Source organism: Hoplias malabaricus, chromosome 2, assembly GCF_029633855.1.
Source record: "Hoplias malabaricus isolate fHopMal1 chromosome 2, fHopMal1.hap1, whole genome shotgun sequence".
NCBI lineage: Eukaryota > Metazoa > Chordata > Actinopteri > Characiformes > Erythrinidae > Hoplias > Hoplias malabaricus.
Genome location: NC_089801.1, coordinates 74860717 through 74874561, shown reverse-complemented (window position 1 = coordinate 74874561; position 13845 = coordinate 74860717). Strand labels below are relative to the sequence as shown.

The window sequence follows — 13845 nt, the reverse complement described above, 5'->3', positions numbered from 1 at the left end:
CAGACCTTTTTGCGGCCGTGATACATTTGGCGTATGTTTACCCGATCCCTTTTGTGATAGGCAGGCGGCTGGAAAGGGCCATGTTTGGTTTTGTGTGGGGTGGGAGGTACGAACTCGTCGCCCGCTTTACAATGTATAAGGAGAAGAAAAAGGGGGGTAGAGGGGTGATTTGTGCGCCTCTTAAGATCATGGCACTTCATACGGCATTCGTGGCGAGGATGGTGCAAGGGGGGGTGGACCATGCCTCCAGTCTCTTTGCAAGGTTCTGGTTTGCTTTCACATTACGTAATGTCATCCCATGGAGAGGTACAGCGCCCTGGTCCAACGATAGGCCCTGGCACTATCAAAAGGCTGCCGAGTTTGTGAGGGACAATAGGTGGTGCCTGGAGGAGGACACCATTATGGACCACAGGCAGCTGTACAGGAAGTGGAGGGACCAGCTTGTAGCTCAGAGTACCACACACATGGCAATCGCCTGTTCCCCGTCAGTTGACTGGGCTGAACTTCAGCCCAGCTGGCTAGACGGGGCCAGCAAAGACCTGCACTGGCTAGGGGCGCTAGGCCGCCTTCCAGTAAGGGAGCGCTTGTACAGGCACGGATCTGGGCACACCCCTCTGTGCCCCCTTGGTTGTGGTGGGGAGGAGACGATTGAGCACGCCCTCTGGTCCTGCCCAATAGTGGCCCATTTCTGGAGGCTTGTCGCAGCTTGGTGGGGATCTGGGGGTGGCAGGACGGTTTTGAAAAGGGAAATGGTGTTGTACGGTAGTGGTCTGAAGAATCTCGAACGACGTGAGGCAAGGGACTTCTGGACAGTGATCTCGGTGGCGAAGTGTGTCTCATGGGGCACGAGATGCGAGAGTCTCAGAGTCAGGGAAACAAAGGCAGACCCAAACCTCATGTTACATGTTTTCAAAGGGCGTCACCGTAAGATTATTAACAGCAGGGAGGATGGTGGGGAGGGAATCATCAGGGTGGGAGTGGGAGGGGTGGGAGAGACTGGAGGTTTTGCAGGCCTCACGGTGTTGGGGCACTCATGGTGGCCCAAAAATTGATGGGAGTCCTGGGAGGTGATTATGAATTTTGGGTTGGTTTTTTTTTTTTTTTTTTTTTTTTTTTTTTTGACCAAGTGAAGGATTCTGGAAATTGGGCATCTAGGGGACTGTGTTGGGTGGTTTAAAGTGTGGTGGCGGTGAATGTGTTTTTTCTTGTCTGATTGTAATGATTGAAATATGTAAATAAAGCTTTGGTTGGAAAAAAAAAAAAAAAAAAAAAAAATCTGTTCTTATCAGTTTAATATCTGATACGTCCTCTATACGAGGACTACATATTAAATTGATTTTTTGAGCAGGGAGATGGAAGAGGGGCTTGCTCCGTCCGCTCCACGCATCGACCCGGTATTGCAGTACTTCTGGGAACGGTGCACCTCCTTAAACTGGTTAAAAGTCAGAAAGAAATAAGTTAGGACATGGGTACGGCTTTATGATGTTGCCTTCTCGAGGCTGTTCTCTTTTTAATCTGTTTCATGGTTTTCCCTCCATTTTTCTTCTTTTTTTTTTTTTTTTTTTTTTTAAATACAAATCTATGATCTCATGTTTTTCTCGTCTGTGTTGACCTCTAATTGGCGTGTTAATTTATGCACAGATTATCCCACCCTGACCTTTGTTCAGTCTGCACCCTCCGCAAGAGTCTTAGACCTCCAGCAGAGGAGCGGAAGGCCTGCCGTTAGCCGTCATATCTCGGGTTTCTCTTCAGTCACGTACAAATCTTTCGCCTTTTACTAAAGATTTCCGTGGAGGGGAACGTTGACGAGTTTTGTGTATTTTTGAAGGCTCTGTTGCTGCAGAGCTACACATTTTCTTCCTGTATAATGACAGAGCGACAGCCGTCTTTGGAGCACGCCTTGCCACAAGTTCCTGTAGCAGCAGCTCTTAGCTTCTGTTTGCAGTTCTTGGTGGGAGGAGCCTCCGGTGTGGTGGTGGTGTCTGAGTGGGAGGGGTCAAGGTCTGACGACCAGGTTTAAATACCCTCCAGTAGTTGCTGGTTTGCGGCAGGGTGCTCCGGGCCGGCCGGGCCTTTCCGGTTATCGCTTCTCGGCCTTTTGGCTAAGATCAAGTGTAGTATCTGTTCTTATCAGTTTAATATCTGATACGTCCTCTATACGAGGACTACATATTAAATTGATTTTTTGAGCAGGGAGACGGAAGAGGGGCTTGCTCCGTCCGCTCCACGCATCGACCCGGTATTGCAGTACTTCTGGGAACGGTGCACCTCCTTAAACTGGTTAAAAGTCAGAAAGAAATAAGTTAGGACATGGGTACGGCTTTATGATGTTGCCTTCTCGAGGCTGTTCTCTTTTTAATCTGTTTCATGGTTTTCCCTCCATTTTTCTTCTTTTTTTTTTTTTTTTTTTTTTTTAAATACAAATCTATGATCTCATGTTTTTCTCGTCTGTGTTGACCTCTAATTGGCGTGTTAATTTATGCACAGATTATCCCACCCTGACCTTTGTTCAGTCTGCACCCTCCGCAAGAGTCTTAGACCTCCAGCAGAGGAGCGGAAGGCCTGCCGTTAGCCGTCATATCTCGGGTTTCTCTTCAGTCACGTACAAATCTTTCGCCTTTTACTAAAGATTTCCGTGGAGGGGAACGTTGACGAGTTTTGTGTATTTTTGAAGGCTCTGTTGCTGCAGAGCTACACATTTTCTTCCTGTATAATGACAGAGCGACAGCCGTCTTTGGAGCACGCCTTGCCACAAGTTCCTGTAGCAGCAGCTCTTAGCTTCTGTTTGCAGTTCTTGGTGGGAGGAGCCTCCGGTGTGGTGGTGGTGTCTGAGTGGGAGGGGTCAAGGTCTGACGACCAGGTTTAAATACCCTCCAGTAGTTGCTGGTTTGCGGCAGGGTGCTCCGGGCCGGCCGGGCCTTTCCGGTTATCGCTTCTCGGCCTTTTGGCTAAGATCAAGTGTAGTATCTGTTCTTATCAGTTTAATATCTGATACGTCCTCTATACGAGGACTACATATTAAATTGATTTTTTGAGCAGGGAGACGGAAGAGGGGCTTGCTCCGTCCGCTCCACGCATCGACCCGGTATTGCAGTACTTCTGGGAACGGTGCACCTCCTTAAACTGGTTAAAAGTCAGAAAGAAATAAGTTAGGACATGGGTACGGCTTTATGATGTTGCCTTCTCGAGGCTGTTCTCTTTTTAATCTGTTTCATGGTTTTCCCTCCATTTTTCTTCTTTTTTTTTTTTTTTTTTTTTTTTAAATACAAATCTATGATCTCATGTTTTTCTCGTCTGTGTTGACCTCTAATTGGCGTGTTAATTTATGCACAGATTATCCCACCCTGACCTTTGTTCAGTCTGCACCCTCCGCAAGAGTCTTAGACCTCCAGCAGAGGAGCGGAAGGCCTGCCGTTAGCCGTCATATCTCGGGTTTCTCTTCAGTCACGTACAAATCTTTCGCCTTTTACTAAAGATTTCCGTGGAGGGGAACGTTGACGAGTTTTGTGTATTTTTGAAGGCTCTGTTGTTGCAGAGCTACACATTTTCCTCCTGTATAATGACAGAGCGACAGCGGTCTTTGGAGCACGCCTTGCCACAAGTTCCTGTAGCAGCAACTCTTAGCTTCTGTTTGCAGTTCTTGGTGGGAGGAGCCTCCGGTGTGGCGGTGGTGTCTGAGTGGGAGGGGTCAAGGTCTGACGACCAGGTTTAAATACCCTCCAGTAGTTGCTGGTTTGCGGCAGGGTGCTCCGGGCCGGCCGGGCCTTTCCGGTTATCGCTTCTCGGCCTTTTGGCTAAGATCAAGTGTAGTATCTGTTCTTATCAGTTTAATATCTGATACGTCCTCTATACGAGGACTACGTATTAAATTGATTTTTTGAGCAGGGAGACGGAAGAGGGGCTTGCTCCGTCCGCTCCACGCATCGACCCGGTATTGTAGTACTTCTGGGAACGGTGCACCTCCTTAAACTGGTTAAAAGTCAGAAAGAAATAAGTTAGGACATGGGAAGGCTTTATGATGTTGCCTTCTCGGGGCTGTTCTCTTTTTAATCTGTTTCATGGTTTTCCCTCCATTTTTCTTCTTTTTTTTATTTTTTTTTTTTTTAAATACAAATCTATGATCTCATGTTTTTCTCGTCTGTGTTGACCTCTAATTGGCGTGTTAATTTATGCACAGATCGCTTCTCGGCCTTTTGGCTAAGATCAAGTGTAGTATCTGTTCTTATCAGTTACTCACCTTTTCAGTCGTTGGGCTAAGACAGCGATCGACTCCTAAGTGTGTTTAGATCTTGATCTTTGTGATCTTGGTCTCGAGCGCTTAGGAGGTAAATTGTACTTGTCCTAGTGTTTGGTTTGAAGTCTGGGCTGATAGACTTCAAGTCTAGTAGTCCTAGGGCTCATTTTTCTCTCCACAGGTTTCTTTTTCCATCAAGGCCGCAGGAGGAAAACAACCTACAGGTAAGTACAATCTTCTTATTCATTCTTCCTTTTTAGCCTATTTATTTGGTTTTTAAAGGAACTTTATTTTTAGGTTGCGTTTTAAGCCACCAGGTGCCTCCAAGCATGTCGGCTGCTCGTGCCGGCGTGCGGAGGCACCACAGTGTGCGCCTATTATTTAGAGAAGTTGAGGGAAGGATCCTGGGGATGTCTCGTTTAGACTTCTCCAGGAAACTAATTCAAGGAGCCCTCAACTTCTCACCAAATGACCTGAATTGCCTCTTGACTCTGCCTGGAAACAAAGGTTTCGATGTTAGCTTCCGCACTGCTTCCCTGTTGAAAGATTTCTGGATTAGATATGAAAGTGTAAAGGAACAGTTCTCTATGTTTAAACTGGAAAAACTCTCTGACGATTCCCTGAAAGTGGTAATTGTTAGAATGTTTAATGAAACCGTCGATAGAGAAGACATTATAACATGGCTTGAAAGATATTGCACGGTGAGAGACCTACCGGTTAAGGTATTGGACGAGGACGGCATTTGGAACTGCTCGTGGAGAGTTCCCATTAAACAGTGGGACGACCCGAGCAGTTACCTAGGCCTCCGCCAAATACCATCAGTGATCGTGTTGGGCGAAAACCGTGGCTACATTTTTTATCAAGGGATGCACAAACTTTGTCGCAAATGTAACAAGTTTGGGCACCTTGCCGAAGCGTGCCAGGAGATCATATGTGGGAAGTGCAGAGAAATTGGGCACACGTATGAGGAGTGTCCCAATGGTAAAAGGTGCAACCTCTGTGGAGAGTCTAACCATCTTTACAGGGATTGCCCCAAGTCCTTTGCCAACAGAGTTAAAGCTAATAGAATGGCCGCCAGGGCCCAACCACACGAGGAGGAGGAGAAGGAGAGAGAGGAGGATTTGGGCGCTGAAGTTTTGGAGGGAAATTCAAATCCTCCTCCGGCTTCAGGGATTGGCCAAGAACGAGAGGGCGGAGCTAACAAGCAGGCAGAGTCAGAGCAGGTGCTGGAAGCTCCTCCCTCCCCACCAGGACATGGAAAATCACAGAGAGTGGAGCAAGAGGAGGAGGAGGACTTTTCGTCTTCCACCTCCTCTTTGATAACGGTTCCAGAGGTGAGTGTGGCTTCCAGCGGGAGTGAACCAATGGTTGCACTCCCAGAGATACAGATGTGCAAGAGACCCGCGGAGTCTCCTCTATCTGTCTTGGCAGAGAAGAAACAGCGGGCTAGACAGGATCCGGGCAGTTCCTCATCAGAAGGCCCGGATCGGTCGTGGCCTGGTGGATCTCCCAATGAGGTGTCCTTCTTGCATTTCCATCTGAAAACATCCACGCCTAAGGTCCCACAAGAGCAATGCTCTGTGGGCCTAGAAGCCAGGGACACCAGCAAACCTCCTATCCTCAGAAAAGTGAGGATAAAGGAGGAGCAGGTGTCACAGGAACTCGGGTGATTTTAACTGTCTTTTTAAAGTTTTAATGCCTCAGTAGTCCTTTTTTAAATTGAGTTTTACAATGTGTACCTGTTTTTTAAACCATATTGCTCATGGCTCTCACCATCTCAACTATAAATGTTAGAAGTGTGAGAGCCCCTACTAGAGCAGAGAGCGTCTTGTCCCTTTTAAAAGACATAAAGTCAGATGTTTTTTTATTGCAAGAGTGTGCTTTGCCATTTATGAAAACTTACAGAGATTGGGAGCAGCGGTGGTCTGCCGGTCCCTCTCTCTGGAGTGGCTCACACTATAACAGAGCAGACGGCGTCGCCATTTTAATTAAAAAACCCCATATTTCGGTGAAGGGCAGCACAGTGGTGAGAGACGGACGGGCTCTTTTAGCAAATCTGACTTTTTTAGGGACGGATTTTAGCATTTTGAATGTATATGGTTTTAATGATAAAAACGACAGGTACGACCTTTTAGAAGACCTGCAGCCCCACATGCTAGGGAGGGTTCCTTTTATAATGGGAGGGGATTTTAATTGTGTTTTATCAAGAAAAGACAGGAAGAATGTAGGGGAAGATTTTAAATCAGACAAAGCATCAGTTTTATTGCAGGGGTTATTAAAAGATTTTAAACTAGTCGACTGCTTCAGAAAAGTGCATCCAGAGGAGGAGGGCTTCACCTGGTACAGTGGTGATGGTGCCCGAGCCTCCCGCATCGACTATGTTTTTACAAGAGACTGCCCACCAACTGATGCTACATTGACCCCTGTGTTCTTTTCCGATCACGTTCTGCTGTACAGCACCCTGTCCTTCCCCACTGGTGTGACTGTAGGGGGAGGGCTGTGGAGGCTGAACTGTTCCCTGTTACAAGATGAAGACATAGTGCAGAGTTACAGGGAACAGTGCAGTCTCTGGCAGACCCTCCAAGACTTGTTTGATTCACGGACACAGTGGTGGGTGATGGTTAAAGACAGGACGAGACGATTTTTTAAGAAAATAGGAAAGGAGAAGAAGGAGAGAGAGAGACGACGCATGGTGGGGCTGCAAAAAAGACTACAGAGGTATTTTAAACTTTTAAATGCAGGACTGGATTTTAGTAAAGAGATTAAAGAGGTGAAAAATGAAATGTCGGTTTTATCGGAAATAAAAAGCAAAGGCATCATTTTGAGAAGTAAAGAGCAAGAAGTGGAAGAAGGAGAAAAGTGCACTAGATACTTTTTTAAAAAAATCTTATCAGGGGAAAGAGGGATCACAAAACTAACAAGAGATGGGAGGGAGGAAAACACAACAGAAGGGATTTTAAAAGAAGTAGAGTGTTTTTATGAAAATTTGTATGATAAGAAGTTAGTGCACGAAGAAACGATGGGAGAGGTCTTAAACTTTTTAAATAAGAAAATAAACAGTTATGATGATCTGGAAAAAAATTTTAACGAGGGAGAAATTTTAAAGTGTCTGAAAGGTTTTAAAAAAGGCAAGTGCCCGGGAGAGGATGGACTCCCCGTGGAATTTTATTCGACCTTTTGGGACATTTTAGCAACAGACATTTTAACTGTTTTTAATGAATTTGAAAAGTTCGACCGACTCCCAGACAGTTTTAGATTAGGGATAGTTTCTTTACTCCACAAAAAAGGGGACAAGACCGACTTAAGGAACTGGCGACCCATCACTCTTTTAAACCTGGACTGCAAACTTTTTAGCAAACATTTATCGAGACGGATGTCCACAGTTTTAGAGGACGTGATCCACCCGGATCAAGCCTGCGCGGTTCCAGGAAGGAGGATCACTGACAGCCTGGTTTTGGTCAGAGACGCCATCTGTTTTGCGAGAGACAGAAACATTCGACTAGTAGTCCTAAATTTAGACTTTGAAAAAGCTTTTGATCGGGTCTCGCACCAGTACCTGTTTCAGGTACTGCGAAAAATGGGCTTCCCTGGGAGGTTCCTAAAGTGGGTGGGACTACTCTACAAAGAAATAAGTAGTAAAGTCATTGTAAATGGGCATCTCACAAAGGCGATCAGAATTCGTTCTGGCGTCCGCCAAGGGTGTCCGTTATCTCCGCTCTTGTTTGTAACATGCATTGAACCATTAGCGCAGATCTTGAGAAAGGACGAATGGATCAAAGGACTGGACTTGCCAGGTGGACTGACGGCGACCTGCACCTTGTATATGGACGACGTCACGCTTTTATGCTCCGACTTTTTATCGGTCCAAAGAGCACTCGACGTGACTGACTGGTTTGGAAGGGCCTCGGGCGCCAAGCTCAATAGGAGCAAGTCCGAGGCCCAGCTCTTTGGACCTTGGGGTAGCACGCGACCGGACCTGGATTTGGATTTTAAAGAAAAAGATATAAAGATTTTAGGAATTAAATTTGACGAAGAGGGTGGTGGACGGGGTAACTGGACTGACGTGTTAGGGAAAGTAAGGCAGCGTTTGGGGTTTTGGAGACTAAGACAGTTGACCATGGAGGGCAAGATTTTAATCATCAAAGCCGTGATTTTACCCTTGCTTTTACTCCTGTGTTCTGTTTTTAGCCCTCCTCGCTGTTTTCTTTTAGGTCTGGACAGAGCGGTTTTTTATTTCCTGTGGGGGTCCAAGTGGGAGAGATTGAAGAGGGAGGTGGTGAAGAAGAGGCCAGAAAACGGAGGGAAAGGACTCCCAGACCCCCACTTGTTTTTAGGAAGCAAGTTCGCTGCTTTACACATAAAGTACACGACGACCCCATCCAGAGAACACAAAACAGTGGCCATGGCGAAGTTCTGGATGGGGTCATACTTGCACCATCTGAACATTTTAAAACCAGACCTAAGAAACCCCGTGTCCTTTACCCTGCCCCATGAATATAATTTTATTAGAAAGTTTTTAAGAAAGTTTTATGTAGAAAAAGAAGAACTGAATGTTTTAACCGATGCAAAACTTCTCGTCTCTCTTGTACAGGACCGGGAGACGGTGAGCCCCGTTCCAGGCCTCACACTAGGTGAGGCCAAACGAGTGTGGAGGAACGCAGCCCACCCCGTTCTTCAGAACAAGCACAAGGACCTGTCGTGGATGGCTGCTCATGAGATCCTCCCGGTCAGAGCCGTGATGCACTCCCGGGGCATGGCAAAAAATCCCATCTGTCCACGACCCGGGTGTGGCGAGCCCGAGACCGTGCGACATGTGCTCTGGGAGTGCAGCGTGGCGAGGGACCTGTGGGCCTTAACCGGCCCCCTACAATTCCCGTGCCTGCCAGCAGGGGAGGCCCAGCCTTTGGTTTACCGGGTAGCGGTAAACGGGGTGGGCCAGGGCATTGACAAACTATCAGCTGCTGAATTCAACAAGCTCTGGCTCACCCTCAACGGAGTGAAGGCCGCCTTGTGGACCTCCCGCAACCTGCTGGTGGGGAAGCGCGTGACGGTGTCCCTGCAGGCACTTGCAGCTATGGTGACATCATCGCTGAAGGGGACACCGCACGTCGACATTCGGAGGAGGGGACTGGGGCCACACGCAGGAGGGTCCAGACCACCACGGTCTCTGGCTTCCACAGGTGCCCCCACCGAAAATAACGAGGAGCGTGGACATAGGGCGGGGATCTCCTCTGAACCCTGAAACGACAGTGGGACAGTTCTGAGGAACGGGTTGTTGACCTTTTGATAGGGCTCACCCCAGTCCTGTACAAGACAGCATTTTATCTGCTCTTATTTGTTTTTTATGGCAGGGTATTTATGTACTTTTTATTTAGTTTTCATGATTTTATTTTCTCACACATACTTGGACTTTTAACTTCACACGTGGGGTCTTTTTTAACGCACAGACTTCTTTTAAACAAAAAGACCTTTTACACACAAGATTTTAAAATACACATTATACTATGTAAATGTTATTTTATGAAAAGATGTGTGATGTATGTTGTGGAAATTTGAAATTGTGACAATAAAATTTTTTTCGAAAGAAAAAATCTGTTCTGGGCAAATACTATGACTGACAGCGATAGTCGGCCGGCCCGAGTGGTGCGGCTTAGGCATACTATTCGTGTGGAACTGCTGCAGGATGCTGGGGACGATGTGAAAGAGAGATTTGGATGGGACTGGTTAGTACTACGAATTCTTCGAGATGTCTGCGATTTCTCACCGTCAAGGATCTTCTGCATACAGGATTTTTCCAAGGCTGGATTTTTGGACGTGACTTTCGCATCGTTTACAGACTGTTCAACATGTTTTGAGAAGTGTTGTCGGCAACAAGATCAGGAAGTGCTCAGAGGACTACGCCTGATTCCACTTTTCGCTATGGACGAGGTGCCGGTTACTGTCCATATGTACAACCCTTTCGTAAAGGATGAGGATATCCGGACATTTCTAGGACGTTTCTGTTCATCGGTCTCTCCTGGAGAACGACTGAAAGGAAGGTTCGGGATTTGGAATGGGAAGCAGCGGTTCCTTGTCCGGCTGCGGGCAGATCCAGCGTTTTCGGGAGGCCTCGTACATCCGCCAGGAAGTTTTTCCATCGGCCCACATCGAGGCTTCTTGCACTACCCGGGACAGCCTGAATACTGCAGACGATGTGGGGCCCGGGGTCACTCCAAAGACGCCTGCACTGGAGGCAGGTGTAGATTCTGTGGCGCAGAGGAGCATACGACAGCTGAGTGCGGAGCCCCAAAAGCATGCAGCCTGTGTGGGAACCATGACCATTTGTATAGGGACTGCCCTGCACGGACCAGGCTTTTTAGTGATCTCTTCAAAGTCCCAGCAGGTGACTTTAAGATACTGGATGGAGGACCTAGCATGGGAGAAGCAGAAGTGGAAAAGTCAACTGGTTCAGCAGAAGTTGTTGTGCCGGGGACGTCTGGGGTGAACCCATAAAGGCCCGTGGAGGGGAAGACCGGAGAAGTGGGGTCTGAGGCTGTTCCGGGGACTTCCAGGGCAAATTTGTCGGGGAATTTGCAGAAGAGGTCTGAGGTGATGGGGACTAAGTCCGCAACAGAGGAGGCGGCAGGTCGTGAGGCGCCAAAGGCAGCCCTGGCAGAGACAGCCATCCCGCAAGCCCTTGCGGGAACCCCCGTGAAACAACTGGGGGAGCGTGCGGACATGGGTGAATGTGAAGAGATGGTGGGGGTGGGGGTCAATGCTAAGGAGCCAGTGGAAAATGCACAGGCTCCTTTGCCGACCGAGGCTCGGAGTGAGCAGCGGCCAGGAGAAGATGGGCAGGGGAACTCTTGGTCCCCTCTGGAATGGGCTGGAGCCTCCGGGGACATGGATCAACTCCCGAGCATACAGGTCCTAGACTGGGCTGATCTGGTAATCTCGGAAAGCCCAGTTGCCACAGAAGGGGACAGTGAAATGGAGACAGAGGAGGGAGGGGTTTTGTTCAGGAGCCATTCGTCAAGGAATAAGGACTTTAAGGACGAGGATAGATCAGCCAAGAGGAGCCGTATGGAGGTGGTTCGAGAGTTTGACCTCGTCCCAGTCGAGATGGGGGAAGCTGCCAGCACAAGTACAGAGGTAGATAAGCAACAGAGGACTGAAGGGCCAGAGTTCCCTGAACATAACCGGTCACCATTTTCACAAAGAGAAGGAGAGGGTGAGGGAAGCAGGGGAAGTCCAGGGACTGGGGAGGCAGGTGGGCTAGAAGAGGTGGGTTGGAAAGAAGTGGTCTCAAGGCAGGTGGGGAAGGGGGTAGGGAGGGGGAGAGCCAAAGGTGTGGAGGGGGATCATGGAAAACGGTTGGGGAGAGGAGGTGGGGATAAGGAATAGGGGGTTTTGTGAGGTTCAGTGTTATTTTGGGGGGATGGGGCCTTTTTTTTTTTTTTTTGAGGTTTGTTTTTGAACCGTGTTGCTCTATACCAGTCTATTCTTCCTGTTATTTTTTTTTCAAATGGATAAGCTCGCAGTTGCCACACTAAATGTAAGGGGCATTAGGCAGGCACTCAAGAGGACGGCGGTATTCTTGAGTCTGCGTGATGTCCTGTTTGACCTGTGTTTCCTGCAGGAATGCCATGTAAAATCAAAGGCAGATGAGGTCTCCTTCGCCAGGGACTGGACGTTGGGGCCATCGGTCTGGGGTGTCGGGGAGGGAAACGGAGATGGTGTGGGAATCCTGTTTAAAACATGCGACTTCCTAGTGACCGACGTCCAGTCGCCTGTGCCAGGTAGAGTGCTCTGCGTGGAAGGTGAGTGGAGAGGGATCGGGTTCAGGGCCATTGCAATTTACGCACCCCCTGGGAAGGGTAGGCGGCGAGGTTTTTTTCAAATCTTGGAGCCCCTTCTCCACACGAACAGGTTCCTATTAGTAGGTGGGGATTTTAATGTTGAGCCAGATGTGGAGAGGGGGTGTCACCTAGCTCAAGTGTTGCGGGGGGCAGGGCTGGTAGATGCTTTCAGGGTGGTCGAGCCGAGAGCATCTGGTCACACCTGGGCCAATTCCCGGGGGGACTCTTCAAGGCTCGACCTCCTGTTGGTAGCTGAAGGGTCCCGGGTGTTGAGTTATGCCGCTGAACCGTTCTGGGGGTCAGACCATTGCTTAGTGTCAGCAGAAATCCTTGTCGAGGGAGGACAGAGGGGGAGAGGTCTGTGGAGAATGAATAGAGGTTTTCTCCAGGACCCCTCCTTCCTTCAAATATTTGGAGTTTTATATGGGGAATGGAGACGTTTGAAGGTGCTCTACACTTCGATGGCAGAGTGGTGGGAGGACCTTAAGAAAAGGGTCGCCACTCTGTGTCGTTGGTGGGGGCAAGAAAGGGTAAGGAGAAGGAAGGAGCACATCAGGCGATGGTCCGAAGAGCTACAGGCAGCTTGGCAGGGGGGAAACAGGGAGAGATTGAGGGAAGCAAGTGAGGAGCTGCGAGCTTTTTATGAGAAGGAAGCAAAGGCTTTTTGTTTCCAGGCAGGGAGGCAGAAGTTGGAGATGGATGAGAGGCCAACGCGTTTCTTTTTTGAATCGATTAAAACCCGCCAGCGACGATCACACAGAGGGGTTGAGGGATGGGGGGCGGGTGGATGCATCCGTGGAGGGGATGTTGGGGATAGCGGAGGCGCATTTCACCTCTCTCTTTGGGACTGGACCCCCTGGGGAGGGGGGGGGTAAACGACTATGGGTTCTTGGAGGCAGTCAGCGGACGTTTGGTGGAGGAGGAGGCAGTTCAGCTTGAGGGGGAAATCAAAGTAGAGGAGGTCCAAAGGGCCATGCTCTCCCTGAGGTGTGGCACGGCCCCTGGGGGGGATGGCTTGCCAGTAGAATGGTACAGGACTCTTTGGCCCTTACTTGGGAAAGACTTGGTGGACGTGTACAGGGAAGCAGTAGAACGAGGCATATTGCCTCCCTCAGCACGGGTTGGCCATGTCACCCTTGTTTACAAGCGGGGGGACAGGGCCGACCTTGCAAACTGGAGGCCGATAACGCTGCTCAACGTGGATTACAAGATCTTGGCCAAGGTTTTGTGTCAGCGGCTGAGTGGGGTCATGGAGACAGTCATTCACCCTGACCAGACCTGCGGGGTGCCCGGTCGCAGGATAAGTATGAACCTGGCCTTGATAAGGGATGCCCTGGCCTGGGCAGAGCAGTGACAAGTGCCCTTGGCTTTGCTCAGCCTGGACCAGGAGAAAGCTATTGACCGGGTTCAACACGAGTTCATGTTTGCCGTTCTAGATCGGATGGGTTTTACTAGGCCCTTTGTAGATCTGGTCCGGCTGATGTACAACGGTGTGACCAGTAGAGTGGGGGTGAATGGTTTTTATACACGTCCGGTCAAGCAGCAAGGAGGAGTGAGGCAGGGCTGTCCCATGTCCCCGCTGCTCTACGTCCTGTACCTAGAACCACTGATGGAGCGACTCCCGAGGGAGCCGTCCTTTCAGGGTTTGCATGTTCCAGGGGGAAGTGGGAGGAGGGCAAAGGTCTTAGTTTATGCGGATGATGCAACACTCTTCCTTTCCTCTGAAAAGGATTTTAATGCGGTTGGTCAGGTACTGAAGGAGTTCTCGAACGT

The 13845-nt window shown here is 49.0% G+C and overlaps 7 non-coding genes and 1 pseudogene across 7 annotated transcripts; all 8 read left to right on the top strand.

Moving 5' to 3' along the window:
• The first annotated feature begins 1237 nt into the window (after nt 1–1237).
• On the top strand, nt 1238–1428 carry LOC136688387 (U2 spliceosomal RNA). Its single transcript, XR_010801087.1, has one exon. It is a non-coding gene; the product is annotated as a U2 spliceosomal RNA (small nuclear RNA).
• Nucleotides 1429–1733: 305 nt separating this feature from the next.
• LOC136688442 (U5 spliceosomal RNA) lies at nt 1734–1847 on the top strand. The gene has a single exon (XR_010801133.1). It is a non-coding gene; the product is annotated as a U5 spliceosomal RNA (small nuclear RNA).
• Nucleotides 1848–2082: 235 nt separating this feature from the next.
• Nucleotides 2083–2273, top strand: LOC136688027 (U2 spliceosomal RNA). The gene has a single exon (XR_010800740.1). It is a non-coding gene; the product is annotated as a U2 spliceosomal RNA (small nuclear RNA).
• Nucleotides 2274–2579: 306 nt separating this feature from the next.
• LOC136688441 (U5 spliceosomal RNA) lies at nt 2580–2693 on the top strand. Its single transcript, XR_010801132.1, has one exon. It is a non-coding gene; the product is annotated as a U5 spliceosomal RNA (small nuclear RNA).
• Nucleotides 2694–2928: 235 nt separating this feature from the next.
• LOC136688026 (U2 spliceosomal RNA) lies at nt 2929–3119 on the top strand. The gene has a single exon (XR_010800739.1). It is a non-coding gene; the product is annotated as a U2 spliceosomal RNA (small nuclear RNA).
• A 306-nt stretch (nt 3120–3425) lies between these two features.
• On the top strand, nt 3426–3539 carry LOC136688436 (U5 spliceosomal RNA). Its single transcript, XR_010801127.1, has one exon. It is a non-coding gene; the product is annotated as a U5 spliceosomal RNA (small nuclear RNA).
• A 235-nt stretch (nt 3540–3774) lies between these two features.
• LOC136688372 (U2 spliceosomal RNA) lies at nt 3775–3965 on the top strand. Its single transcript, XR_010801074.1, has one exon. It is a non-coding gene; the product is annotated as a U2 spliceosomal RNA (small nuclear RNA).
• A 212-nt stretch (nt 3966–4177) lies between these two features.
• Nucleotides 4178–4399, top strand: LOC136688393 (U2 spliceosomal RNA; annotated as a pseudogene).
• Nucleotides 4400–13845: the final 9446 nt, after the last annotated feature.